The 27,190-nt window shown below is 43.2% G+C and overlaps 1 protein-coding gene and 1 long non-coding RNA gene across 2 annotated transcripts in view; one reads left to right on the top strand and one right to left on the bottom strand.

The window, feature by feature from the left end:
* Nucleotides 1-27,190, top strand: part of RTN4RL2 (reticulon 4 receptor like 2) — a 134,365-nt gene that overhangs the window by 68,455 nt on the left and 38,720 nt on the right. The window lies entirely within an intron of this gene.
* LOC141100033 (uncharacterized) lies at nt 3,210-5,785 on the bottom strand. Its single transcript, XR_012234576.1, has 4 exons — nt 5,628-5,785; nt 4,238-4,352; nt 3,942-4,159; nt 3,210-3,500 (listed from the first exon to the last, which is right to left on the bottom strand). It is a non-coding gene; the product is annotated as an uncharacterized lncRNA (long non-coding RNA).

The raw sequence follows: 27,190 nt of genomic DNA, 5'->3' as shown, positions 1-27,190 counted from the left end.
AACTGGAACAGGATGGAGTGTCCTGGCTGTGTCCACATGCTCAGGGGCTTGTAAGCTGGGAATGTCAGTCTTGACCTTCAGTCCCCACACAAGACACAGAGTGTTCTGATAGGCTGGTGGGGTCGGGGAGTTCCACATGCCTCATCACACTTCTAACTGCACCAGTGTCCACAAGGAAAGATATGACAACCCCCAGTGATTTAAGGTATTGGGTCCGCTGATGGGGTGTCACATGTCAGGGGGGTGACATCTAGCGGACCTGGCTTGCCTATGTCCTATGGACAGGGTTCTTCACTGCTTCCTGTGTTTCTTTCTTGGGCTATTCCTCTGCGTGACATCCTGGGCTGCCGTGCACTGGTTCCGGAAATGGCCAAGGTTGCCACAGTTGTAACACCTGATGGGTCTCCCGTCCCTGCAGAGTGGTTGCTCTTCCACATCGGTGGCCAGCATAGGAGGGGCTGTCGTCTGCACTCCTGGGTGGGACTCAATTCTTCTGGCTACTGCAAGCAGGGCATCTACTGCTATTGACCTGTACTCAGGCCTGGCCACTATCAGCAGTTTCTTGATTGGTTCTCTTAATCCATGCACAAAGGCCTGTGCCAACATTTGTCCATGCATCTGATCATGAATAGTGAAGCCTAAATCTTGGAATACTTGCCTCACTCTGCCATGAAACTTGACTACTGACTCTGTCTCGGCCTGGCTCATGTTATGTAGGCTGAGTGCTTGTCTGGCTTTGTCCCACTCTCTGAGCTGCTCAATTAGCTTTGATCCTAACTCCCAGGAGTGCACATCTAATTCTGATGGAAGCTTGAAGTGTTCCTTCATGACTGGCCAGAGTGTTTCACCTGCTTTTATTTCCATTATGGACCATAGATCAATCCAGGTTGCAGCATGTTTGCTGGCTCTGCTGCATTCTTCGGTAAAATGGTATGGGGTCCATATCTGGGTCTGGCAGATTTTTCAGAATACTGAACACCTGACTAGGTGTGAAGGGCACATAGTGTAAGGGTTCTGGCTCTATCTGCCCCTGCCTACTTCCCCTAGTACTGGGCAGCATGTATGATGTCCGCTCTTCATATTCATCAGAGAAACTGACATTGTGTGTTTGCCTTTGTGTGTGAGTGCTCCCCCCACTCCCCCGAGAGGCTGCAGTTCTGCCTGGCACTTAGGATCCTCATTGTCAGACCCAGCAGCTGCAGACACTGATGGCCCACACCTCTTTTCTGCTAGCTGTTGGATCGGGGGGCCACCTGTGGTGTTATGTGTAGGGAGTGTTTCACTTTCTTCTCCCGGTATCATAACTGGCTCTTTAGAGAGGGTGCCCTGTGGAGATAGGGACAACTCTGTCTGGATTTGGCACTGGCCCAGCTGGTAACAATTTACTGAGAGGTGGGGGAGAGAGAGAGAGGAGCAAGGAGGGGAGGAAGGTGACAGAAGAGGAGGGGAGAGAGAAGACAAGGGGGATGAGGGAGGATGAGAGGTGGGTGTGGGTGTAAAAGATAGAGAGGGGAGAGAGGGAGGAGTGGAGAAGGAGGATGGAGAGAGATGGGAGGAGGGAAGAGAAAGAGGGGAGAGAGGGAGGAGTGGAGATGGAGGGAGGAGAGAGATTGGAGGAGGGAAGAGAAAGAGAGGGAAGAGAGGGGAGAGAGGAGAGGGAGGGAAAAGCGGACTCCTTCCCCTTTTCTGCAGTCAAAGAAGGCATGCTTGGACTTGTGGTGCCTTCTCCCGGGGGGGGGGGGGGAGTGGGGTGCCTCACAAACGTCACAGATTAGAATTCCGCTGAAAACACTTTTTCCTCTCTTGTACACATAAAAACAATCCTTTTCCTGTTCACTTAACTCTCGGTACCTTCTATGCTGTAAAGTCCGCAGCTATTTTATAAAATGCACACAGCAATTCAGCTAACTAACTTCCCTTTTTCTTTTCAATACATCATGCCATGCTGCAGTTTCAGAAGCTGCCCTTGGAAATCCACATACTTAACTTTCTGAATAACATCTACTATGTCTGTTCCAAAAACTTCAAAAAAGGTGATTAAAACTTCAAAAAAACTTTGCAACCCTTTTGTAAACTTAAAAACAAACTCCAAACAATGAATACCTAGGAGACAGCTTCAAACAATAACCATCACAAGAAAAAAGGGAAGCTTTGTCTAAGATAAAATAAACTTTTATTGAAATAGTTTTAAAAGATTTCAAATAGAATTATTGGCATATAAAATTGTGGACACAATGACAAAATAGTACAAGCCGCCCCTTGACAGCAATATGCATGGATGACAATATGAAATTGCCCATATGGCAAACAACCCATGAATGAATACAAAAGAGTGAATACAAAAAAGTGTGCCTCCTATCAAATACCATAGATGCAAAGGGTTAAAATGGACCCCATATAATGTTGAAATGCCAGTTCATTACCATATAAAATGGGTAATAAAGGAGTTTATAAACAAAGCACTATTCATGAAGTACAAAGGGTTAAAATAAACCCCATATAATGGTGAAATGCTAGTTCATTAGCATATGAAATGGTTAATGAAGGAGTGTGTAAACAAAGTGCTATTCATAAGGCACTGAAGTAGTGCAAATGTAATGAGCATTCATGAGATGCAGACAGGAGACTGAGAGTGTAAACAGGCAAATAGCTCTGAATAGGAAGATAGGCAAATTAGTGAATGCACATTACCTTGGGGGAGTCAGCTGAAAACCACGACTTGTGTTTCGCGTTAGCTTTTTCAAGGGGCAGGTGAGGTGGTGTGATGGCTGAGGCCCTTATGAATGCAAATGCTAATAGCAGCAGCTGTGAGGCAGCGCTTCTAATCAGGATTCCTGCCTGATATCACAGTGTATCATCCTCATGCGAAGCCTGGCATGTCAGAGCAGGAAGAAGGAAGTGACTGCATAGAGAGGCGTAGCCACAGCAACGTGGGTGCAGGCTCTGGAGAGAAGCGCACGCAGCCGCAGTTCTGTGATTAAAGCAGCAATATTAGAAGTGAAGGGTGATAGCAATAAGTGCCAAAGTGATAAATGGTATAAAATATAAAAGAAAGAAAGAAATGTGAAAGGGGTGAAAAAAAGGGAGAAATTGTTAAACCGATCAAAAAGAATTTATTCTATATATGACTCAATGAAAAATATGTATAAAATGCATATATGTGCATAATGCAATGTGTGAAATCAAGGTTAAAATATTATAAGTGCACATAAGACATATTACCATAATTGTATGAATAAGGGTTTATACATGAAATGACAGTGACATTCATATATATGATAATATACAAACATGGAATGGCATAAGAGTATATATAATAAAAATACATAGATACATAACCACTCCATGAAATGTATATAAGAACAAGATATAATTCAAATCAAAATTCCTCCAGAGGAAGCGACGTTGAGCAGAATGACGAAGTGTTCTTATGATGTCAGTCAAAGCTTCATTAAGGACAAGAACCAAAACACACCAGCACAACTGGATATAGTATTATTCTGTAAAGATAAAAACTAATTAAATACATGTAAAAGAAAAAAACAAACAGAGCTATAAAAAAGGAGTGAAACTAAGAACCTCATTTAAACCCTTCGGCTGTACCGATCCGACTTTATAAATCCAACGCGGCTCTAATTGGGCAAGTGCGTTCCTCCAATTGCCCCCCCTAACATCAATATGGATTTTGTCAATGCCAAAGGCCTTCAGGAGGCCTGCATCACAGCCATGTAACATCCTAAAGTGCCTCAGTATGGGTTTAAGAGAGGCAACGTCCTCGAAATCCAGGGCATTAATTATGTCGCGATGGTGCTCCCTAATTCTGGTTTTTAAGGGTCTATATGTAAGACCTATGTACACCTTAGGACATGGGCAAAAGGCGTAGTAGACCACCCCTATAGAATTACAAGAGATATTTTGCGTAATTGAAAAGGAAACCTTACCATCACAGGAATTGAAGATGGTAGCCCGTATCATGTTGGGGCAAGCAATGCAATCACCGCAAGGAAAAAAATCCCCATGGGGTTCCTTTTGATCCAAATGCTTTCTCAATTTTGGGTCCAGGATAGTAACTGCGAACCAAATGATTTTTGAGGTTGGGGGATTTCCTATAGGTGATGGATGTGTGATCTGGCAAATATTTGGCCAGATTATGATCCACCTGCAACAAGGGCCAAAATTTTTCCAATATGCCTCTCATGCCACGCCAGTTAGCACTATAGGTTGTAATAAACCTCACCTTAGATTCTTCTGCAGCCTTGCTGCGTGGTTTCAAAAGTTCTGCACAGTCAATTTTATCAGTCGCCTTAAGTCCTTTTTTAATGCATCTGCGTGAATATCCCCTTTCTTGAAACCTACAAAATAAATCATTGGTCTGCTCAGTGAAGTTTTCCTGGCTAGAGCAAATACGCTTTGCCCTCAAAAACTGGCCCTTGGGTATACTCGTAATTAAAGGCTGGGGATGAGAGGACGCAGCATGAAGGAGCGAATTGACGGCGGTGTCCTTTCAATAGATGTTGGTTTCCAAAAATCCACTTGGAGAGCCAGATATTTTAATATCCAAAAAGTCGATGGAAGTCTGGCTATGCTTACAAGTGAAGCTGATGTTGATATTGTTGTCATTGAGCATCTAAACAAAATTGAGAAGGTCCTGCTCTGGGCCCTGCCAAACCATGAGTATGTCATCTATGTAGCGGGCCCAGAACAGGACCCTCTCAATATGTGCTATGGGTTTGGAGAAAAAGATCTCCCGCTCCCACATCCCCATAAAGAGGTTCGCATATGAGGATGCGAATGCCGCGCCCGTCGTGGTCCCTTGCTGTTGCAAATAGATGCTCTGCTTGAAAATAAAAAAAATTGTGCTCCAGGGCAAATCTTAAAAGGACCAATAGAAATTCCATAAAATTAGAACCGTATTCAGACATGGAGAGGAAAATTTTGGCAGCTCTAATTCCATCTCGGTGCTGTATTGATGTGTACAATGATTCCACATCCAGGGTGACTAACCACATATCCTTAATCGAGGGGTATACCCTCGATTCTCCTCAGTACATCCCCCGTGTCCTTAAAGGATGGGAGATCGGTTACCAGTGGTTTAAGATGGAAATCCAAATATTTTGAAATAGTCTCGCAAAGGTTACCGTTACCGGAGACAATTGGACGTCCAGGCGGCACAGTCGCATTTTTATGAGTTTTAGGTATAAAATATATGCATGCGATTTTTGGATATAGTGGCACCAAATTATCCCTACAATCCCTAGAAATGACACCATTATCAAAGGCCTGATCTAGAATACTTTGCAGTTGTCCTTTGAATTTCAAGGAGGGATTGAAGGTCAGTTTTTTATAACAAGTGTCATTTCTAAGCTGTTTAAAGGCCTCCCTCTCATACATTTGGATTGGCCATACCACAACATTACCCCCTTTGTCCGCTTGTTTTATGACAACCCCTTTGAGGTTTTTTAGTTCCCGCAGGGCTGTTCTTTGGGCGGATGTCAAATTGTCCCTAAAGCCAAGTTGCCCCAAGCATTCAAATTCTTTAGTTACAAGCTTGACAAAAAGCTCTATATTTGGGTAAAAATTGAGAGGGTAAAATTTCTTGGGAATTGGTGGGTGAAATTTGTCATTACCTGTAGGCGTCAAATCCTGATGCTCATTCCCCAATTCTTCAAGAATAGAAATAGCTTGTAACTCATCTTCAGTCCAGACCTCCCCAGCCTTGGCTTTATCATGTAGCTATTTTAGCACTGATTTGCGGGCAAAAAGTTGGTAAAATCTTGGAAAAAAACACTCTAAAAAGAAATCAAAAATTCAAAATTCAGTACAACTTCCAATAATATATATATTTTTTTTGTTCTGTCCGTGCAAAGATGCAAGACAGACACTTCCTCTTTCCTCTGCCCTGTCTCTCTCAGTTTAGCAACTAAGCAGCGTCTCTGAAAACAAAAGGGCACGCTGAATAATAGCATATATACAGCTCAAACAACCCAGCTTTCCCAAAAATCCTCACCAAAAAACAAAGAGCAAAGAATGATCAGTGAAAACCACAGCACACAAACAGATGTGACAAATATGAAATATATCAGACACGCACCCTGGGAAGAGGAAAAAGAGGAAGTGTAAAAGAAAAAGAGGAAGTGTAAAAGAAAAGGAAAAAAAAAAACTCTTTCTGCTTCAGATCTTCATGGAGAACAGCAGTGAATTCACAGGTTGATGCACATAGACTTCCGGGGAGAATTCAAAGCCCTCTTTTGTGACACATAAGTCAAACAGCTGCTAGTAGCAGATAACTGCCAATCACCTGTGGCGCTTTGGTTGGCGCCGGGATGTATCACCCTCCGTCATGGAAGATAGGCACCGTGATATCCCACTAGATTACCACCATCCGCGTGCTCTCGGGAACCGTGATAATCTCTCCAGTGATCAGCCTGTGATATCTCTCCAGGCTGACACCATCCGTGTGTGTGCGGGAATCGTGACAGCCGAGGGATTTGCCTGTGACACCGCCTTAAAGCTGACACCATCCGTGTGTGTGTGGGAACCGTGACAGCTTACCCAGAGGAATTCACCTGTGATATCCCTCCTACGTTAAAACCTTCCGTGTGTGTGCGGGGACCATCCTAACTTAGTCAGAAAGATTCAACGTCCTGCTATTGGCTTCCCAGCAACCACAAGCACTATCAGCCACTGTTTCACCAGCTCTCTCCCGGATCTAGACACATACAGAACCACATTAACGGGATCGTGAGATTTCGCCGACGCCATTTTGGATCCCGACGTCGTCCACGCCAGCGACATGTTCTTGCGGGCGACGCCATCTTGAGTATCGCAGGATTTCACGATACTCAAGATGGCGTCGCCGCAAGAACATGTCGCCGGCGTGGACAACGTCTGGATCCAGGATGGCGCCGGCGGAAGAAGATGTCGGGGATCGTGGATCAGCGGCGATGACGGCGTGAGTATGAGAGACGGAGTGAGAGAAAGGGTCGTATGTGGAGTGAAAGAGTGAGTGGACGTGAGTGGAGGTGGTGAAAGGTGAGAGGAGTGTGTGTTGAGGAGGAGTGGTGTGTTGAGGGTTAACATGGCAAGAGGTGTGCTGTGACGTCACCAGTTACAACTGGACGGAAGTTGTTACAACCCGGAAGCTGCTTAGCGCATTTATTATTATAGATGAGCAGTTTTATGCACAGGCACTTTATCATGAGGCAGTAATTCATTAAAATCCTTTTGTATTTATACCCTGTACCAGACGTTATTTACTGGTTAAGATTTTGTGCACATTGTGTTGAGTGGTTTGCGGTTTCCACCCTATATATACACTCATTGGATTTGTGATGATATGAATTTTATATGAATAAAATTGATTGTATATTTTTGCACAAAAACAATGGTTTTGTGTGATTTCTCGTTAGAGTAAAAACCGTTTTGGGCATTTTGAATTCAGAAGGTCTTTTATAGGTGTTATTATAATAGGGAGTTGTCTGATTATAATTTTTGTATCTATTGTGATGATTAGTTATAGGTATGAAACCTGGTGTCAAACATACAGGACCACAGCAGACACCTTGGCTTATCATAGGGTTTTGATAAGGGCGTGGATTTTTACACTACCTGGGAATGCGGTGGTGACCACACCTGACCGGCTAGAGGTACAGACCCGGACTGAGTACAGGGAACATTCAGGTAAGATAACCTTATGGAGTTGCGCAAATCTCCATCCCCATGAGCCAAGGCCTTAGTTTCGTCCACTGCCCAACGTTGGGCGCCAAAAATGTTGTGGAAATTTATATATATATATATATATATATATATATATATATATATATATATATATATATATATATATATATATATATCTGTGTGTGCTGCGGCCTGTCCTAATTAGAACAGAGTCTCATTGAGCTCTCAACGGAAAGGAAGACGCTAACCACCTTGTTAGCAGCAACTCATTCCAGCGGGACTCTGCCAATTTTATTGCACATACATGGTGTTATTTTGTACAGAAAGGAGTGGTTACTCAATTAACATAAGGCTGAACGTCTTATCTTATTGGCTATTTGAGTAAATGAACATATATGGCATATACTGTCCTCCCATCTCTCTTCTTGCTCCCTCTTCCACCGCTTACAATCTGGCTTCCGGTCACACCACTCCACTGAAACTGCCCTTACTAAGGTCACCAATAACCTTTTAACCGCCAAGAGCAAGCGACACTACTCTGTCCTCCTCCTCCTGGACCTGTCGGCTGCCTTTGACACAGTGGACCATTCCCTATTATTACAGACCCTCTCATCCCTTGGCATCACAGACTTGGCCCTATCCTGGATCTCATCATACCTAACAGACCGGACATTCCGCGTCTCCCACTCACACACCACCTCCTCACCTCGCCCCCTATCTGTCGGAGTCCCACAAGGTTCAGTCCTAGGACCCCTGCTCTTCTCCATTTACACCTTTGGCCTGGGACAGCTCATAGAATCTCATGGCTTTCAGTATCATCTCTATGCTGATGACACACAGATCTACATCTCTGGACCAGATATCACCTCCCTACTAACCAGAATCCCTCAATGTCTGTCCACTATTTCATCGTTCTTCTCCGCTAGATTTCTGAAACTTAACATGAACAAAACAGAATTCATCATTTTTCCCCCCATCTCATGTGACCCCCCCAACGAACCTATCCATTACAGTAAATGGCTGCCCACTCTCCCCAGTCCCACAAGCTCGCTGCCTCGGGGTAATCCTTGTCGCTTATCTCTCCTTCAAACCACATATCCAAGCCCTTTCCACTTCCTGCCGACTTCAACGCAAAAATATTTCACGAATCCGTTCATTTCTCAACCAAAAATCTGCAAAAACCCTAGTCCATGCCCTCATCATCTCTCGCCTTGACTACTGCAACCTCCTGCTCAGTGGTCTCCCTCGAACACTCTCGCACCCCTCCAATCTATTCTAAACTCTGCTGCCCGACTAATCCACCTGTCCCCCCGCTATTCCCCAGCTTCTCCCCTCTGTCAATCCCTTCACTGGCTCCCCATTGCCCAGAGACTCCAGTACAAAACCCTAACCATGACATACAAAGCAATCCACAACCTGGCTCCTCCATACATCTGTGACCTCGTCTCCCGGTACTTTCCTGCACGCAACCTCCGATCCTCACAAGATCTCCTTCTCTACTCCCCTCTTATCTCCTCTTCCCACAATCGCATACAAGATTTCTCTCGCGCATCACTCCTACTCTGGAACTCTCTACCACAACATATAAGACTCTCACCTACCATCGAAACCTTCAAAAAGAGCCTGAAGACCCACCTCTTCCGACAAGCCTATAACCTGCAGTAACCACCGATCGACCAAACCGCTGCATGACCAGCTCTACCCTCACCTACTGTATTCTCACCCATCCCTTGTAAATTGTGAGGCTTCGCGGGCAGGGTCCTCTCTCCTCCTGTACCAGTTATGACTTGTATTGTTTAACATTATTGTACTTGTTTTTATTATGTAAAGCGCCATGGAATAAATGGCGCTATAACAATAAATAATAATAATAATATGGCCGTGTCCGACATGAGGGTGATTTAGCATCATATGATTTACTCCTATGCATTGTCTTGCATTGTCAGCAAAACTCCGATATCGGCTTGAAACATCTGTTGTTACTTCCTCTTCTCGATATCTGGGAAAGTACCAAGGAGCTAATCTGGCTTGCACTAGTCTGGGTCATGAATTAGTTAGGCCATTCTGAACAGTTGATTATAGGTCACACATTAGAGATGTTAGCTGTGATTATATATCTATAACTGCATATGAGTATATATGAGTATATGAGTACATGAGTATATAGCATGCAAGTGAGATCTATATGGAATACATACACATATATATTTTAACATCACACTGGCAGCGGCAGAGCCCGGAGCGGCGGCGGTGAGCATGGTGCTGGCAGTGGCGTATCCCGGGCCGGTGAGAAGGGCACAGGCAGCGGTAGTAACACTGTGAGAGCCAATTTCCAGTCAAATGTAGGACTCTTCTCTCTGGCTTTCTTGGGCTAGCCCACGAGAAGATTTTGCATGGGTGCGGTTATTTCAGTGAAGCCCTTGATGAACCTTCGGTAGTAGCCTATCAACCCAAGGAATTGACGTACCTCATGCAGGCTGCTGGGCTTCTGCCAGTCCCGGATGACAGTGACTTTGTCAGGGTCCGGTGACACGCCTTCTGCGCTGACTACATGGCCTAGGTACTGCACTTTGGGCTTCAGGAGGTGGCATTTGGATGGCTTCACTTTCAGGCCAAAATTGGACAGGGCTTCAAACACCTCAGCCAGGTGCTCCAAATGGTCTTCATAAGTTTTGGAGAAGACAATGACATCATCAAGTGTGAAAACAAAAGTCAAAATAAGCATAAATTAACTATAGTAAATGCTGAAGAAATAACTTCACTCCAAAGAATAAGGCATAATGCCTACCAACAAATGAAAAAAATGGAAATGCTCCCATTAGAATGATATACATAGAGAAAACGGAGCAGAGAAACACCATCCAATAAAATAATTATATTTTATTAATTCAAATAATTTTAAAAATATACAAGATGTACATACCGATATTAGGGCTTTTACAATCAAAAAGAAAGAAGGAATACTACGGCCAATAGAGGGGTACACATGGTGATACTGCGACCAAGAGTTATACAATATGCATATCGGTAATACAGTACAACAGGATAAATCCCAAGCAAAGTATCCATACAGAAACATGAGCACATATAAACAACATTGTCCGGAACAACTAGCAAATCAGTGTGCCCATCTGCATCAAAATAAATATCACTTACCCATAATCACAAGTACACCACTGTGCCCTCCTGTGACCCCCTGACGCACGTTTTGCGTTGGATGCTTTTTCAAATGGGGTGCAAAGAGATGCCATATCTCTGTAGTTATATAATGGTGCCAATCAATGCCGGTGTGCTGGGCGCACGCGCCGATGACATCACACGCCAGGAATGTTTCCTCCCACCTCCGTGGCCGTCAGTAAGCGGAGCGCATGTAGGTGGAAATCCACCTGCTGATGCCATAAACATGCGCGCCAAGCTACTATAGATAACCACAGAGGAGAGTAGGAGGGGTGTGGAGCAAAGTGCGCATGCGCACCTCAACCGCCATTGCAATGAAGACCATAGCGGCATGATAAAAATCGGCCCATATAGAATACATATAGTGTTAATGCAGCCCAAATTATAAAAGAGGGCTGCAGTGATCAAGTGCTCAGTAAAACACGAAAAGATAATAAAAACAACAACAAAACATTAATGACATCTCAGATAGCGATATAAAGTGCAAGAGTGCATCATAAAAGTGACAGTGCGCAATCCTATATTCGTATTACAAAATACTGCAATACTAGAATTGTACACATATTACAAGAATCAATCTATCGGCATGAATATCAGAGGCAGAGACCCAAGAATTATCCTCCTGACCATAACCCTTCCATTTGACCAAATACTGGAGTCTCCGTCTAACCAAACGAGAATCCAATATTTTCTCTACCTCATATTCCACATTGCCTTCAACCAACACAGGGTCAGGAGGTGCTGCCATAGGAACCACTGGCTCAACAAACCTCTTCAACAGAGATTTGTGAAATACGTTATGGATCTTGAATGTAACTGGAAGAGCCAATCGAAACATAACAGGATTTAGAATCTCGAAAATCTTATAAGGTCCAATAAATCTTGGCTTAAATTTGGGAGATGCATCCTTCATAGGAATATTCTTAGACGACAACCAAACCATATCACCCACTTTAACCCTTTAACCCGGGGACCAATGGTCCTATGCCGGTTGGAAAATCGCTGGGCCTTTTCCTGAGAGAGTGACAACTTATGCACCACTTGGTCCCATATCTGCTGCATTCTCTTAACCACAGTGTCCACACCTGGGCAGGACGAAGATTCCACTTGCCCTGAAGAGAATCGAGGATGAAACCCAAAATTACAGAAAAAGGGTGACATCAAAGTGGCAGAACTAGCTCTATTGTTCAGTGCGAATTCGGCCAAGGGCAAAAATGAGACCCAATCATCCTGATCAGCAGATATAAAACATCTCAAATAAGTTCCAAGGTCTGGTTTGTTCTCTCAGTCTGTCCATTGGTCTGGGGATGAAACACGGAGGAGAAGGATAACTGAATTCCCAGATTGGAACAAAAGGCTTTCCAGAATCTGGAAACAAATTGAACTCCTCTGTCGGACACAATGTTCTCAGGAATCCCATGTAACCGAACCACCTGTTGTAAAAATAAGGGCACCAACTCAGCGGAAGATGGCAACTTTGGGAGTGGTACAAGATGGACCATCTTCGAAAATCTATCACAAATCACCCAGATAACAGTCATTCTCTGAGAGACAGGAAGATCAGAAATAAAATCCATTGAGATATGGGTCCATGGCCTCTTGGGCACTGGCAAGGGCATCAGCAACCCACTAGAACGAGAACAGGGTTTAGACCGAGAACAAGTCCCACAGGACTGTACAAAATTCCTGACGTCACGAGATAAGGCAGGCCACCAAAAAGACCGACTCACCAAATCTCTGGTACCAAAAATACCTGGCTGACCAGCCAAAGCGGAGCAATGAATTTCAGACATCACTCTCTTTCTCCACTGGTCAGGAACATACAATTTTCCCATAGGGCAACGCTCAGGTTTATCCTCCTGAAATTCCTCCAGGGCACGTCTCAAATCGGGCGAAATGGCAGAAAGAACTACCCCCTCACCTAGGATGGTAGTAGGCTCGGTCACTTTAAGAGAATCGGCAAAGAAACTCCTTGAAAGGGCGTCTGCCTTAACATTCTTAGTGCCCGGAAGAAAAGAGACCACAAAATTAAAATGCGTGAAAAACAAGGAACATCTAGCCGGTCTAGCATTCAAGCGTTTGGCCGACTCCAGATAAATCAAATTTTTGTGATCGGTGAGGACCACAACTTGATGTCTAGCTCCCTCCAACCAATGTCTCCGCGCCTCAAATGCCCATTTCATGGCCAACAATTCCCGATTCCCCACGTCATAGTTGCGTTCAGATGGGGAGAACTTTCGAGAAAAGAAGGCACAGGGATTCATCTTAGAAGTCACAGGGTCTTTTTAGGACAAAACAGCTCCTGCACCAATCTCAGAAGCATCTACCTCCACCTGAAATGGAAGTGAGACATCAGGTTGCCGTAAAACTGGAGCTGAAGTAAATCTCTGCTTAAGCTCCTGAAATGCTGAAACAGCCTCAGGAGACCAATTCAGCACATCAGTGCCGTTCTTGGTCAGATCAGTCAGTGGTTTGACAATACCAGAAAAATTACCTATAAATTTACGATAGAAATTAGCAAAACCCCAAATCTTCTGGAGGGCCTTCAAAGAAGTAGGCTGAACCCAATCATAAATGGCCTGTACCTTGGCCGGGTCCATTTCAATAGTCGATGGAGATAAGATAAATCCCAAAAATGAAATCCTCTGTACACCAAAGAGGCATTTCGATCCCTTAACAAACAGGGAATTCTCCCTCAAAATCCGGAACACAGTCCGGACGTGTTCCACATGAGAATCCTAATCACTAGAAGAGATCAAAATATCATCCAGATAGATAATCAAAAACTTATCCACAAAGTCACGGAAAATATCATTCATAAAGGACTGGAAGACAGAAGGGGCATTAGTGAGCCCAAAAGGCATCACCAAGAACTCAAAATGTCCCTCCGGAGTATTAAACACCGTCTTCCATTCATCCCTGTGCTTGATGCGAATAAGATTATACGCTCCCCTGAGGTCAAGCTTAGTAAACCAGCAGGCACTCTTAACTCTCGAGAATAAAATCGGACATCAGAGGTAACGGGTACTGGTATTTAACCGTCATCTTGTTAAGGGAACGATAATCAATACACGGTCTTAATGAACCATCTTTCTTGGCCACAAAAAAAAACCCAGCACCTAAAGGTGACGAGGATGGTCTAATATGACCCTTCTCCAACGACTCCTTAATATATGATCGCATAGCATCATGTTCGGGTACTGATAAGTTGAAAAGCCGACCCTTGGGAAATTTACACCCAGGCATCAACTCAATTGCACAGTCATAACTCCTATGAGGAGGCAAAGACGCAGACTTGCTCTCTCTAAATACATCAGAAAAATCGGTTAGATAATCAGGAATATCATGAGACTGAGGAGAGGTGGAGAAAACAGGAGCGTCCCTAAAAACACACTGACAACCCCAACTCACCACAGACACACATTTCCAATCCAAAACTGGATTATGAGTTTGCAACCAAGGAAAACCCAGAACAATAGTGTCATGCAAATTATGCAGCACCAAAAATTTACAATTTTCTTGGTGGTCTGGGGCAACTTGCATTGTCACCTGGGTCCAAAACTGAGGTTTATTCTCTGCCAAAGGAGTAGCATCAATACCCCTCAAAGGAATAGGCGTCCGCAGAGGCGCCATGGAAAAACCACAACGTTTAGCAATGTCCAAATCCATCAGATTCAACGCTGCTCCTGAATCCACAAAAGCCTACGTGGAAAACGTGGATAAGGAGCAGATCAGAGTAATTGCCAAAGGAAACTTAGGTTGTACACTGCCCACAGCAAATGTGTGTGCAAAACATTTCTCTCGTTTAAGGCAGACAGAAATAGTATGAGAGGCATCTCCACAGAAAAAACACAGCTTATTACGCCTTCTAAACTCCTGACGTTGCACCCTAGACAAAACCCCATCACTTTGCATAGGTTCAGACGTTTGTTCAAAAGCTGGCAGCGCCTCCCGTGTAGTTTTACGTTCACGTAAACGCCGATCAACTTGAATGGCTAATGACAGAATCATCCAGACCAGAGGGAACAGGAAATCCCACCATAACATCTTTTACGGTCTCTGATAAACCCTTCCGAAAGAAAGCTGCCAATACACTATCATTCCATGTAGTAAGGACCACCCACTTTCGGAATTTTGACAGTATAACTCTGCAGAATCCTGACCCTGGTTTAATGCCAACAGGGTTCTCTCAGCTTGATCAACAGCATTAGGTTCATCATACAACAACCCCAAGGCTTGAAAAAATGCATCCACATTAGTCAGAATAGGATTTTCAGGTGTCAGAGAAAAAGCCCAATCCTGGGGATCGCCGCGCAGCAAGGAGATGACAATTTTAACCTGCTGCCCAGAGGTCCCCGATGAGTTAGGCTTCAAGGCAAGAAATAATTTACAAATATTCTTAAAATTCAGAAATTTAGACCGATCCCCAGAAAACACATCAGGAGTAGGGATCTTAGGTTCAGCAGCATGTGACTGAATGAGGTAGGTGGAAATTCCCTGCACTTCAGCAGCAAGCTGCTCCACACGATCAGACAATTGTGTAATCTCCATTAGGAAAAAGAAAAAAAAAATCCTCCTACGGCCCCAGAGAAAAAAAATATTAAAAAAAAAAAAAAAATTCTGACACTTTATTATTTTTTTCTTTTTTAACAACTTTTTCCTGCTTTTGAGTACCCTAGAATCTGCGCTATGGCTGGTGATTCTGTTATAAATGGGTCACGGAGGAGAAAAAAGCAAAACAAGCTGTCACAGAAAACCAGAGAGGTTGGTAACTATGCAGATTGCAGATCCCTGATCTTAACCACACAACTAGCAGCAGCCGTGGAGCGTACCTACAATGTTCCTAGACGCTTCGTCACAGCCGGAGACTAAATAAGCCTGAAGCATGAAAAGGGGAAAACTAACTGCCCCAGAGCAGACCCCAAAGGAAAGACAGCCCCCACACATGTATTGACGGTGAAACAAGATGAAAGCACAAACACAGGCAGGAAAATAGGCTGAGCAAACGATGGGGCCCAAACTAACTAGAAAGGAAAGACACTGTCTGCAATCTGCAAAAAACCCTACAAAAATAATGTCCAACACTTCTGACAGCAAAATTAACCCTGAAGTCACTAGACTTCTCCCACTATATCAGCACTCTGAAATATTCTGAGACAGAGCAAAAAGAGGCCAATCTAGAAAGGGACAAAAAGCAAATTGGCAAATACACATAAATAAGAGTGGAAATTCAGCGCAGCCCCAGCCGGAGCTGGCTGACCACACAAAAAACTGAATAGACCAACAAAGTCAAGTGTGAACATTAGCAGAAAAACTTAGCTTTAGATGACTGGAAGAGAGCTGAAACCCAAGACCTGACAAGCCAGAAGGAATCACCAGCACCAGAATAGGGCGTCGGCTGTCTTAAATCCAGTGAGATTCCTGAGGTCCAATCGTCATCCTCATTATCAGGTGGCAGATCTCTACTGATTAAATCAGCCTCACTATCTCCTGTTACCACCAGAGGGACTCTGGAAGGAGAACTCACAACTGGTGGACCAGAGAATGAACTCAGTCTATAGCACAGTACCCGGTGACACCGGGCTTCGATATCCTGTTCGTGACACAGTTGGAGCGCCCGCCAGAGCAGTGGGGTACTCGGTACCGGGCCGCTTCTTAAAGAGGCAGTGTCACAGAGGCGGTGACCCGGTTCATGGCCCTGGGCGTCCAATAAAAGGGGTGTATTTACAAGGGAATGAAAGTAAAGAGTTGTTGTAAAGAGTATTCATGACGCCACCATTGGTATCTGGTCAGAGGCAACCAGCGCTGCAGTGCAGATCCTCTGGGACTGATAGTGTGATGCAGCAGAGGTCTAATAGCTCTCCACAGGCAGAGCTGAGTCCCAGGGCAGATGAGAAAGATGTTGAGGGATAGGGAAGTAGTAGGTAGCAAGAGATGTAGCAGTGCTGAGGTGAAGCAGGAAGAATTCAAAGAACACAAGAGAGTCCAGTTTCTTTTACCTTTTACTGTGCTTTGTAGGTACAGTCCAGGATTCAGATTACAGATGGTACAGGAGTTGATAAGCCTGAAAGCAATTTAGGAATCTCTCTATGTAGGCGAGTTGTGAGGTCTCCTTTTCTTGCACTATTCTGAAGTACTTGTGGTTCTGAACTCCACACAAGTTCCTCTTTCGGTCTGTTACTTAGAACTCCACTCTCATGACAGGTAGCTGTAGCCTCCTTCATAAACTGCCCCTAATGGCATCTCTGGCTCACACTTTGCTACTGCGTCATCGAGTCTCAGTTGGGAACAGAGCATTTACAGCCTCTTGTTCCTCCGGTTTCTGCTGTGGGACCTTTAGTATCCACACAACCTCGGACTCCTGCGTCCGGTCTCTGTGCTTCAGCTTGGGGATGAGCTCTGCTATAGCTCCAATCCCCTGCTCCTCTCCCACATCCTCCTTCTTCCCTGTCCATACTAACTAACTTCCTATTCCTGACCACAGAGAGCAGCTCCTCTGCAGTTAGGTTCAGAGCTCCCTCTGTTGGCCTGGAGTAGGAACTGTGCTGTGTGCTGGAACTACCTAATAAAGAGACCCCTTCATTGCTCCCAGGCATGACATCACTCTCCCTAGGAGGGAGGTAATGCCACTGTGGCGACCATACTCCTGGGGGCGCCACATTCAGACAAGACAGACTGGGACAAGTTCACACAGGGTTCTTACGATGAAGTAGCAAGTGTACTTGCTAAACACTAATTTTACACAGCAACAGCAGATTAGAGATGGGGACTCGTTCAGACACTGCAGGTTTTTGGCATAGGTACAGGTTGGGCGCTGCAGGGGTTAGGGATAGGAACAGATTCAGACACTGCAGGTTTTAAGGATAAATAAAGGTACAAAAACAGCAGGTTTAGGGAAAGATCCATACTTGGATACAAACAGGTACAGGTAGGTTCTAATTCAGACAAGGACAGACACAGGTACAGGTTCAGGGTTCGGGCCTGGGTACTCAGCCCCCAGGGTGCTAGACACACGAAATAACAGATACAGGTACAGATTATGGTTCAGGCCTGGGTATTCAGGACACATGGCAGCAGGAACAGGAAGGGACCTGGCAATTCAACATTTGCAAACACATTGAAGGAGCATGTTTCTCACACCCCTCCCAACAGGTGGAGGTGATTTAAGTACCCAGTGCCTCTCAGCAATAGGCTGGGGACACATAAAGAAACAGTGCGTGCATGCCTTAACAATCAGGACGTGCAGGCGCTGCCATCCTAAGCATGCCGCCAGGAAGTATGCACCGTGAGCAGGGGACAGAACTCACTGTTGAGGAGTCGGTGACCCTGCAAGGTGGGGTATGGAGAGCCATGCACGGATGTCAGCAGTGATGTTACAAAGGGGTTTTACCACGATAATAACTCAATTTTGTAAGCAGTCAGTCATAGAAGAAGCTTTCCCTGTGGGTTCTCGGTGATAGTAGAGGCAGACAGCAGCATAGAAAAACACTCGCTGTAAAGGCTATTCTCCAATTTGCTCTCTGCGTGTATTATGAGAGCGCCTCACAGTGGATTTCTGCTCCCAGGTATTTGCTCACACTTAACTATTTACTGCAGAGCAAACATCTGCATATGCTCAACCAAAGCAAGAGAACGAAATATATCATAAGCCGGCTGTAATAGGAAAATATTGCAATTTTGAAATTGAACTGTATATGAACAGTTTATTGTTTTTCCATGATCTTTTACTCAGAATGGATTTATTATCGTGGTAAAACCCCTTTAATGCCTATACTGCGATATGCAGGCGCCTCCCAATATACAAAGCAAAAGATACCTGTTGACATATACAGTAGTATATAATAGATGCAATTAGCATACAATAATGTCCTCTGTGGAAGAGGCACAGTACAAAGAACAGAGGAAGAACCCTTCTGTATTTCAGCCCAATCCAGACAGTTTAGTTCCAGTGCTGAAAAGGCTAGTGTTACATGTATTAAATAAATTAAGTGGAAAGAGTGCTCGAGTTTCAGGTACGTGTAAGAAACAAAGTCTTTCACTGATTTATATTTAATGATTAAGAAACATCCTTATGTGATCGTAACAATTTGAGTGTGGCCACATGAAGTATACCCTAAACCTAGTGTGAAATTATATATACAAATCTATATATAGTTCTTTATACTGTGCAGTGGCATGTTGGGCACCCCTAATCAAAATTACTGTTATTGTGTACAGTTAAAGGAAACCTGTCACCTCATTTTTCCGCAATAAGCTGCAGCCACTGACTTTCGGGGCTTATCTACAGCATTCTGTAATGCTATAGATAAGCCCCCGATCTAATCTGAAAGAGAAGAACAACAAGTTTTATTATACTCACATGTGAACATATATTTCCCCATAAAACAACTTTTACTAATAAATATTAAAAAAACAAAACACCTACCCAGTGGAAAAAAACAGGGTTAGATACCCAAAGAATAAACTGAACAAAAAATCAGTTTGCCTATAGATTCCCTACAGTAGGCCTAAAATTGCTCCTGCATAGCTGTGGAGGTTGGCACCCCAAAATAACGATTTTTTTTGGCGCCCCCACTCAACGTGGACTATCCCTCACTTGCCAATCACAGCTATATCAATATAGGTTGGAAAACAATATCATATAGGATGGAAATGAAGAGAGTCTTTTCTTAAATCCAAATACACTTCATATGAATATCCTGTGGGTATCTTAATGGTAACAAGATAAAATATAAAAAAAAAAAACCACCACAAATCATGACTACGTAGTACTCAACAATGCTGCACATATTGGAATGCTTTTGGCATAGAATTAGTATACAAAAAGGACATATAAGAAATTGCAATGATATTGATAGTCAAGGGCCAAAATCTAGTATGGGTTCAATGCATCCCTTTAAACAATCCACAACATGGCCCATCATAATGAGTTTGGCACATATAGTTGATACAGACCAAATATTAAACTAGACAGTAGATCATAGAGATAAATAATAGGGAGTAAACTTAGCACGAGTTGGATGCACCCCGACACGTTTCCCCGTCAACACGGTTCATCAGGAGGTAATACAGATGTCCAAGATGCCATGATGAGTCACATTTTCATATTTTTTATTTATTATTACTTTTGTCAGATTCAAGTTATTTCTGTGACCATTTTAGGTTTTCTGTCATTAAACGAGCGGTAACAACAATTTTGACCACATGTGTAAGTTAGCACATGTACCTCAAAGAGATAGCATTAGGTAGCAACCAAGAATATGAGTTTGCATCTACAGTACATTTCATAGGTATAAAGTGTAATAAATGACTAGTGCTTACCCATGTGGGAGAGAGAGGGTGATGCCTCAGCCCCGACACACGTTTTGTGTGGTGCGCTTCCTCTGGGGGCTATGTGTACTATCTCCCATGCTTATAATATATAAAGGGAACCTTTCCAGGTGTGGATGATTGGTATCGCACTCTCGTGAGCATATGTGGGTTGGGTCCACCATTGCATACGCATAAAAGATAGAAAAAAGACGGCACACCAGGGCGCACACACCAATTAAGGATGAAGTGAAAAAAGCTTTATTGTAACAAAAATTATGCAAACATATTAAAAACATTTAAAACACTAAAACCAGTGGTAGACTGTGTAATACATACAGAAAACATATGTTGACAATCAGAATAATCTGCATAGGTACCAAAAATAGTGACAAAAATATGAGAGTTATAAAACAGTAACCATCCATACAATGTATATAGTCCACTATTGATACAAATATATCTCTATGGTTTACAAAAAAAAATGTCTGTCAATATATGTTAAAATATTTCACCCATGGTGGAACACATCACAGGCAATATCAGAATAGTGAGCTATTAGTAGCATGGCTCTATAAAATCCTGTATAAATCGCATGATGCAAAGATAGCCATACTCACCAAAAGATATTAAGCTGTACTGCCTGTCCCTACGCGTATCGCTACGCCATGTAGCTTCATCAGGGGAAGATGATATCATCGTCAACATATGTTGACAGGCATTTTTTTTGTAAACCATAGAGATATATTTGTATCAATAGTGGACTATATACATTGTATGGATGGTTACTGTTTTATAACTCTCATATTTTTGTCACTATTTTTGGTACCTATGCAGATTATTCTGATTGTCAACATATGTTTTCTGTATGTATTACACAGTCTACCACTGGTTTTAGTGTTTTAAATGTTTTTAATATGTGTGCATAATTTTTGTTACAATAAAGCTTTTTTCACTTCATCCTTAATTGGTGTGTGCGCCCTGGTGTGCCGTCTTTTTTCTATCTTTTACACATCTTGTATTTGGCACACAGGCAGCACCCTTTACATTGATTATTGCATATATGTAGTGGTGCCCGCTCTTTCCTTCTATACACACCATTGCATACGCGTCACATCTGGCCATCCAGGATACAGTGCGGGGCTAAGGAAAACACTTCCTGTCACGTCAATGACCCGCACTGAACCGGAAGGATGCCTTGTGAGATGCGCACTAATTGGGGATCCACGGCGCATGCGCAAAGTGCGGCAGCCATCTAGAGTGTGTCAAGAGGTATAAACAGATATAAAATGCATGTCTGGTAAGTGCAGAGAATACAAGTATGCAGTAATGCAGATAAAAACAAATTAAAAAGGCTTTAAGGCCACCGATCATAGGGTAATATATACGAGGGACATAAATTGTGCGGGCCAATAGTATATATCATTATCGATGGTCCAGATGATCCTCCAGATATCCAGTCCCAAAGGTCACCTAGGCACATGTCAAAAGAGATGGAAGAAAGAGCAGAAGGGGAGGGAGAGAGAGGTGGGTATGAGCAGACGATCAGTAAACGCTGCGAGTTGTACGCTGCATACTTGTGCAGCGTCCAACCCGCAGCGTCCATCTGTTACATCATAGTGGATGGGATTTAAAAACATCCAATGCCCACTATGCATTCTGAGATGCTCATGGCTCTCCCGCGGAGACAGACATGCGGCGCGTCTCTTCAGACCGCAGCATGCTAATTTCTCTTGTGGAGACGCGAGTCTGCGCAAGAGAAATTTCACCCATACAATCTATTGGACGTGGTGAATCCGCATGGTTCAGTGAACACATGCGAATTCACCTGCGTTCAATAGCCGTCAGAGCTTTGGACGCAGCGAACATGCACTGTTTCCAAAGCGCTGCCAGTATCCTAACAGTTCCCATCGAACACCAGATCACATATGTAGCCATCAACTTTTATTTTGGCCAAAATATTTTTTCATCCTGCCATCATGACAAGGTATACTCTTTTGGCTGTGCCCTACTTTACTCTAATCTATTAAAAATGTCTTAAAATATCCAATATTCTTTTGATCTTGAGAGGCGGCGATGAAAAAATAAGACAAGTACTTATTTTTGAAAAGAGGCACGAGTAAAATAACGTTAAAAAATATTATTTGCTAATCACTATAATAGTACTGACCCAGAAAATAATGTCCTGCCCTATACACCAGTATTGGCAGTAATGCCCTGATGACTGATGTCAGTCTGACCCTGAGAATAAAGTAACATTGCAAAATTTACGTGAAAAATCAGTAGCGGTATTGCTGTTTCTCCCCAAGACCCTCAGAAAGAGTTAATAAATTAACCAGAGCCTGTTTTTGCCTTCGTGACCAGGCCAATTTTTTCAATTATAAGCAGTGTCACTATATGAGGGCATAACTCTAGAACGCTTCAATGGATCCTGGTGATTCTGACATTGTTTTCTCGAGACATATTGTACTTCATGATAGTGGTAAAATTTATTTGCTATAACTTGCATTTATTTGTTAAAAATATGGAAATTTGGTGAAAGTTTTGAAATTTTCAAACTTTTAATTTTTATGCCCTTAAATCAGAGTCATGTCGCACAAAATAGCTAATAACATCTCCCACATGTCTGCTTTACATCAGCACAATTTTGGAAACAAATTTTTTTTTCGTTAGGAAGCTATAAGGGTTAAAAGTTGACCAGCGATTTCTCATTTTTACAACAAAATGTACAAAACCATTTTTTTTAGGGACCACCTCACATTTGAAGTGAGTTTGGGGGGTAAATATAACAGAAAATACCCAAAATTGACACCATTCTAAAAACTGCACCCCTCAAGGTACTCAAAACCACATTCAAGAATTTTCTTAATGCTTCAGGTGCTTCACATGAATGAATGGAATGTGGAAGGAAAAAATAAACTTTTACTTTTCTTTCACAAAAATTTTCCTTTAGGCCTTTTTTTTTTTTTTTACTTTTGCAAGGATAAAAGGAGAAAATGGTGCTCCTTCCCATCTGGACCCTGCCGTGCGCTCAAACAGTGGTTTATGACCACATATGAGGTATCGGTGTAAGGAGAAATTGCTCAACAAATTTTAGGATCCATTTTATCCTGTTGCCCATGTGAAAATGAAAAAACTGAGGCTAAAAGAAAATTTTTGTGAAAAAAAAAGTACTTTTTTTTTTTTACAGATCAATTTGTGAAGTACCTGGGGGTTCAAAGTGCTCACTATGCATCTAGATAAGTTCCTTGGGGGGTCTAGTTTCCAAAATGGGGTCACTTGTGGAGGAGCTCCAATGTTTATGCACACAGGGTCTCTCCAAACACGACATGGCAACCGCTAAATATTCCAGCATATTTTCCATTCAAAAAGTCAAATGGCGCTCCTTCCCTTCTGAGCCCTGCCGTGCGCTCAAACAGTGGTTTATGACCACATATAAGGTATCGTTGTACTCAGGAGAAATTGCCCAACAAATTTTAGGATCCATTTTATCCTGTTGCTCATGTGAAAATGAAAAAATTGATGCTAAAAGAAAATTTTTGTTGGAAAAATTAAAATGTCCATTTTTTCTTTCCACGTTGCTTTAGTTCCTGTGAAACATCTGAAGGGTTAATAATCTTCTTGAATGTAGTTTTGAGTAGCTTGGGGGTGCAGTTTTTAGAATGGTGTCACTTTTGGGTATTTTCTGCCATATAGACCCTCAAAGTGACTTCAAATGTGAGGTGGTCCCTAAAAAAAATGGTTTTGTAAATTTTATTGTAAAAATGAGAAATCGCTGGTCAACTTTTAACCCTTATAACTTCCTAACAAAAAAATATTTTGTTTCCAAAATTGTGCTGATGTAAAGTAGACATGTGGGAAATGTTATTTAGCAACTATTTTGTGTCACATAACTCTCTTGTTTAACAGAAAAAAAATTCAAAATTGAGAAATTTTCGTCAAATTTCAGATTTTTTCACAAATAAAAGCAAAAATTATCAACCTAAATTTACCACTAACATGAAGCCCAATATGTCACGAAAAAACAATTTCAGAATCGCTAGGATCCATTGAAGCGTTCCTGAGTTATTACCTCATAAAGGGACACTGGTCAGAATTGCAAAAAATGGCCTGGTTATTAAGGTCAATATAGGCTTGGTTAAGAAGGCAGGTGGGGGTAAAAAAAAAAAAAAAAGACTGCACCTGTATATAACATTAGCCAGGATAGTTTGTAAAATATGCTGACACAAGGGCTGTTACAAATGCCAAATAATCGCCATATAGGCTGGACAAAATATCCTCAGGGCAACCAGCCGATGTGTAATCAGGCAATAGGGCTAATGACGGCAAGTAGAATCCATAACATTCATCATAAGGTACATCATATATCAGCGACCGTCATATGGAAAAAGCTTACCAGGTGGTGCAGTTACCCCCCAGCCGTGGAACAAACCTCCAACGTACGTTTCGCGCTCAGGAGGCGCTTTCTCAAGGAGATGAGGCTATAATGAACTGCAGGACCTTATGTAGTGCTAGTAACGGTCACATGCAGAGTCACGTGACCCGTATCCACCAATGAGAGCGGCCATAGCAGCGCATGTGCCGTGCTGCCACCAGGTTCTCCACCATGAAACAGGTGTCCAGCGTCAGAGCGCACGCGCAGAGGATTAACCCCCGTTTGAGCGTCCGAGGCAAATGGACACCAGTCGCATGAAGAGGGCAACTGGGGGGCACGAACCACATGCGCACGGCCGAAATCTAAGGACACACCTCACACTTCTGACAAAAGATATACTGGTGCATGTATGGCAACATAAATAAACAAAAAAAACATGTATAAACACGCACAATTATCATATAACAGGTGTAACACTGAGACCACGTAATATGACAGATGGCACAGGCATATTCAAAAACGGAGACAATGGATGTTAATAAGCATATCTTCAAAAATCCCCAATGAGTAGATGGTATATATAGAAATTGTCCATACACCTACAGGGGACACAGAAATAAGTTCATATACAGAATATCCTCTTCACTAGAAGGACATATCAGCCCAGCGACGAGTCCAGAGGAAACATCCACAATATAGGTCCCAGGAGGATCCCATTAATCCAAAATAGCCACAATTAAAAAGTGACACTAGAGTGAAAATAAACACACAAAGGGTTAAAAACAAATAAAATAACCACGGACATGGGGGAAATGTGCAAAATGGTGGATGCAGGAGAGGCACAGAAAGTAAGACTATAAAACTATAAATAAGAGGCAATACTTAGGGACTCATTGAGACCTTTCGGAGTCACCGTATCCAAGGTGACAATCCATTTAGTCTCTCTTTGGGCTAAAATCTTCTTGTAGTTCCCTGCTCTAACCCCCAGGTGGATACAGTCAATTCCTCTCACCATAGATGTTTGAGGGTCACAAATGTGAAACATCTTAAAGTGGCAAGGGATAGTCTTGAGGGTAGAGCAGTCGGCCACTGTCTTGGCCGCCCGAATGCCCCGCACATGCTCACGCACCCTCACACGTAATACTCTTGAAGTCAAACCAACGTATATCATGGGGCACCCACATGTCGCATAATATATGACATTGGTAACTACCACATGATATACGCTGGGCAATCTGGAATTCTTTAGAACCATCTGAAGTGTGGAATGTAGAGCATCGCAGGACATTCGAGCAGGCAAGACAGTGGCCGCAGGGAATAGATCCAGCAACCAGACACCTGGAGCCAAATGGATTAGTCTGTGATGGGACATAATGGATCCTAACAAGGAGATCTTTTAAATTTTTAGACCTTCTAGAGGTCATCATAGGGCAATCTCCAATAGTTGGACGCAAGGATGGTTCGGAACTCAAGATGGCCCAATGTTTAGAGAGAATCTCCCTCATATGGTCCCACTCATGATTGAAAGTTGAAATGAATCGAATAGGGCCAGTAGGACCAGAAGCACCCCTCCCAACCCTTCCATCACCACTGACCGCCCGGGGGTACAACAAATCCCTACGTACCGTTCCCCTCGCCCTGTCATATCCCCTCCCTATACATCTGTTACTGTATCCTCGGTCCTGAAACCGTGTCTGCAAATCGCGAGCACGGTTTTCAAATCTATCATCTGTGGAGCAGATTCGCCTCATCCTAAGGAACTGCCCAACCGGGATGGCTCTACATCATACATATATACACACATACACATATATACATACACACACTGCTCAAAAAAATAAACGGAACATTTAAATCAACAGAATATAACTCCAAGTAAATCAAACTTCTGTGAAATCAAACTGTCCACTTAGGATGCAACACTGATTGACAATCAATTTCACATGCTGTTGTGCAAATGGAATAAATAGACAACAGATGGAAATTATTGGCAATTATCAAGACACCTTCAATAAAGGAGTGGTTCTGCAGGTGGGGAAACAGACTACATCTCACTACCAATGCTTTCTGGCTGATGTTTTGGTCACTTTTGAATGTTGGTTGTGCTTTCACACTCGTGGTAGCATGAAACAGACTCTACAACCCACACAAGTGGCTCAGGTAGGTCAGCTCATCCAGGATGGCACATCAATGCGAGCTGTGGCAAGAAGGTTTGCTGTGTCTGTCAGCGTAGTGTCCAGAGGCTGGAAGCACTAACAGGGCAGGCCAGTACACCAGGAGACATGGAGGGGGCCGTAGGAGGGCAACAACCCAGCAGCAGGACCGCTACTTCCGCCTTTGTGCAAGGAGGAACAGGAGGAGCACTGCCAGAGCCCTGCAAAATGGCCTCCAGCAGGCCACAAATGTGCATGTGTCTGCATAAATGGTTAGAACTCCATGAGGGATGGTCTGAGTGCCCGATGTCCACAGATGGGGGTTGTGCTCCTAGTGAGGACCACCCCCTAAACAGGGAGTGTCAGGGGAAGACCCAGGGGGGTAAAGTACCACGACTGCTGGAATCAGGTGGCTGGCTCACAAAAGATGTGAGAGAGCGTGTCTAGCAAGGTGCAGGAGGGGACACGCAGGATACAAGAGAGTGAAGAAAGCGCAAAG

This window comes from Dendrobates tinctorius, unplaced genomic scaffold (assembly GCF_039654945.1).
Source record: "Dendrobates tinctorius isolate UK_male_01 unplaced genomic scaffold, ASM3965494v1 ptg000103l, whole genome shotgun sequence".
Taxonomy (NCBI): Eukaryota; Metazoa; Chordata; class Amphibia; order Anura; family Dendrobatidae; genus Dendrobates; species Dendrobates tinctorius.
Note: the sequence above shows the minus strand (reverse complement) of the source record. Positions and strands in the feature narration are given on the sequence as shown.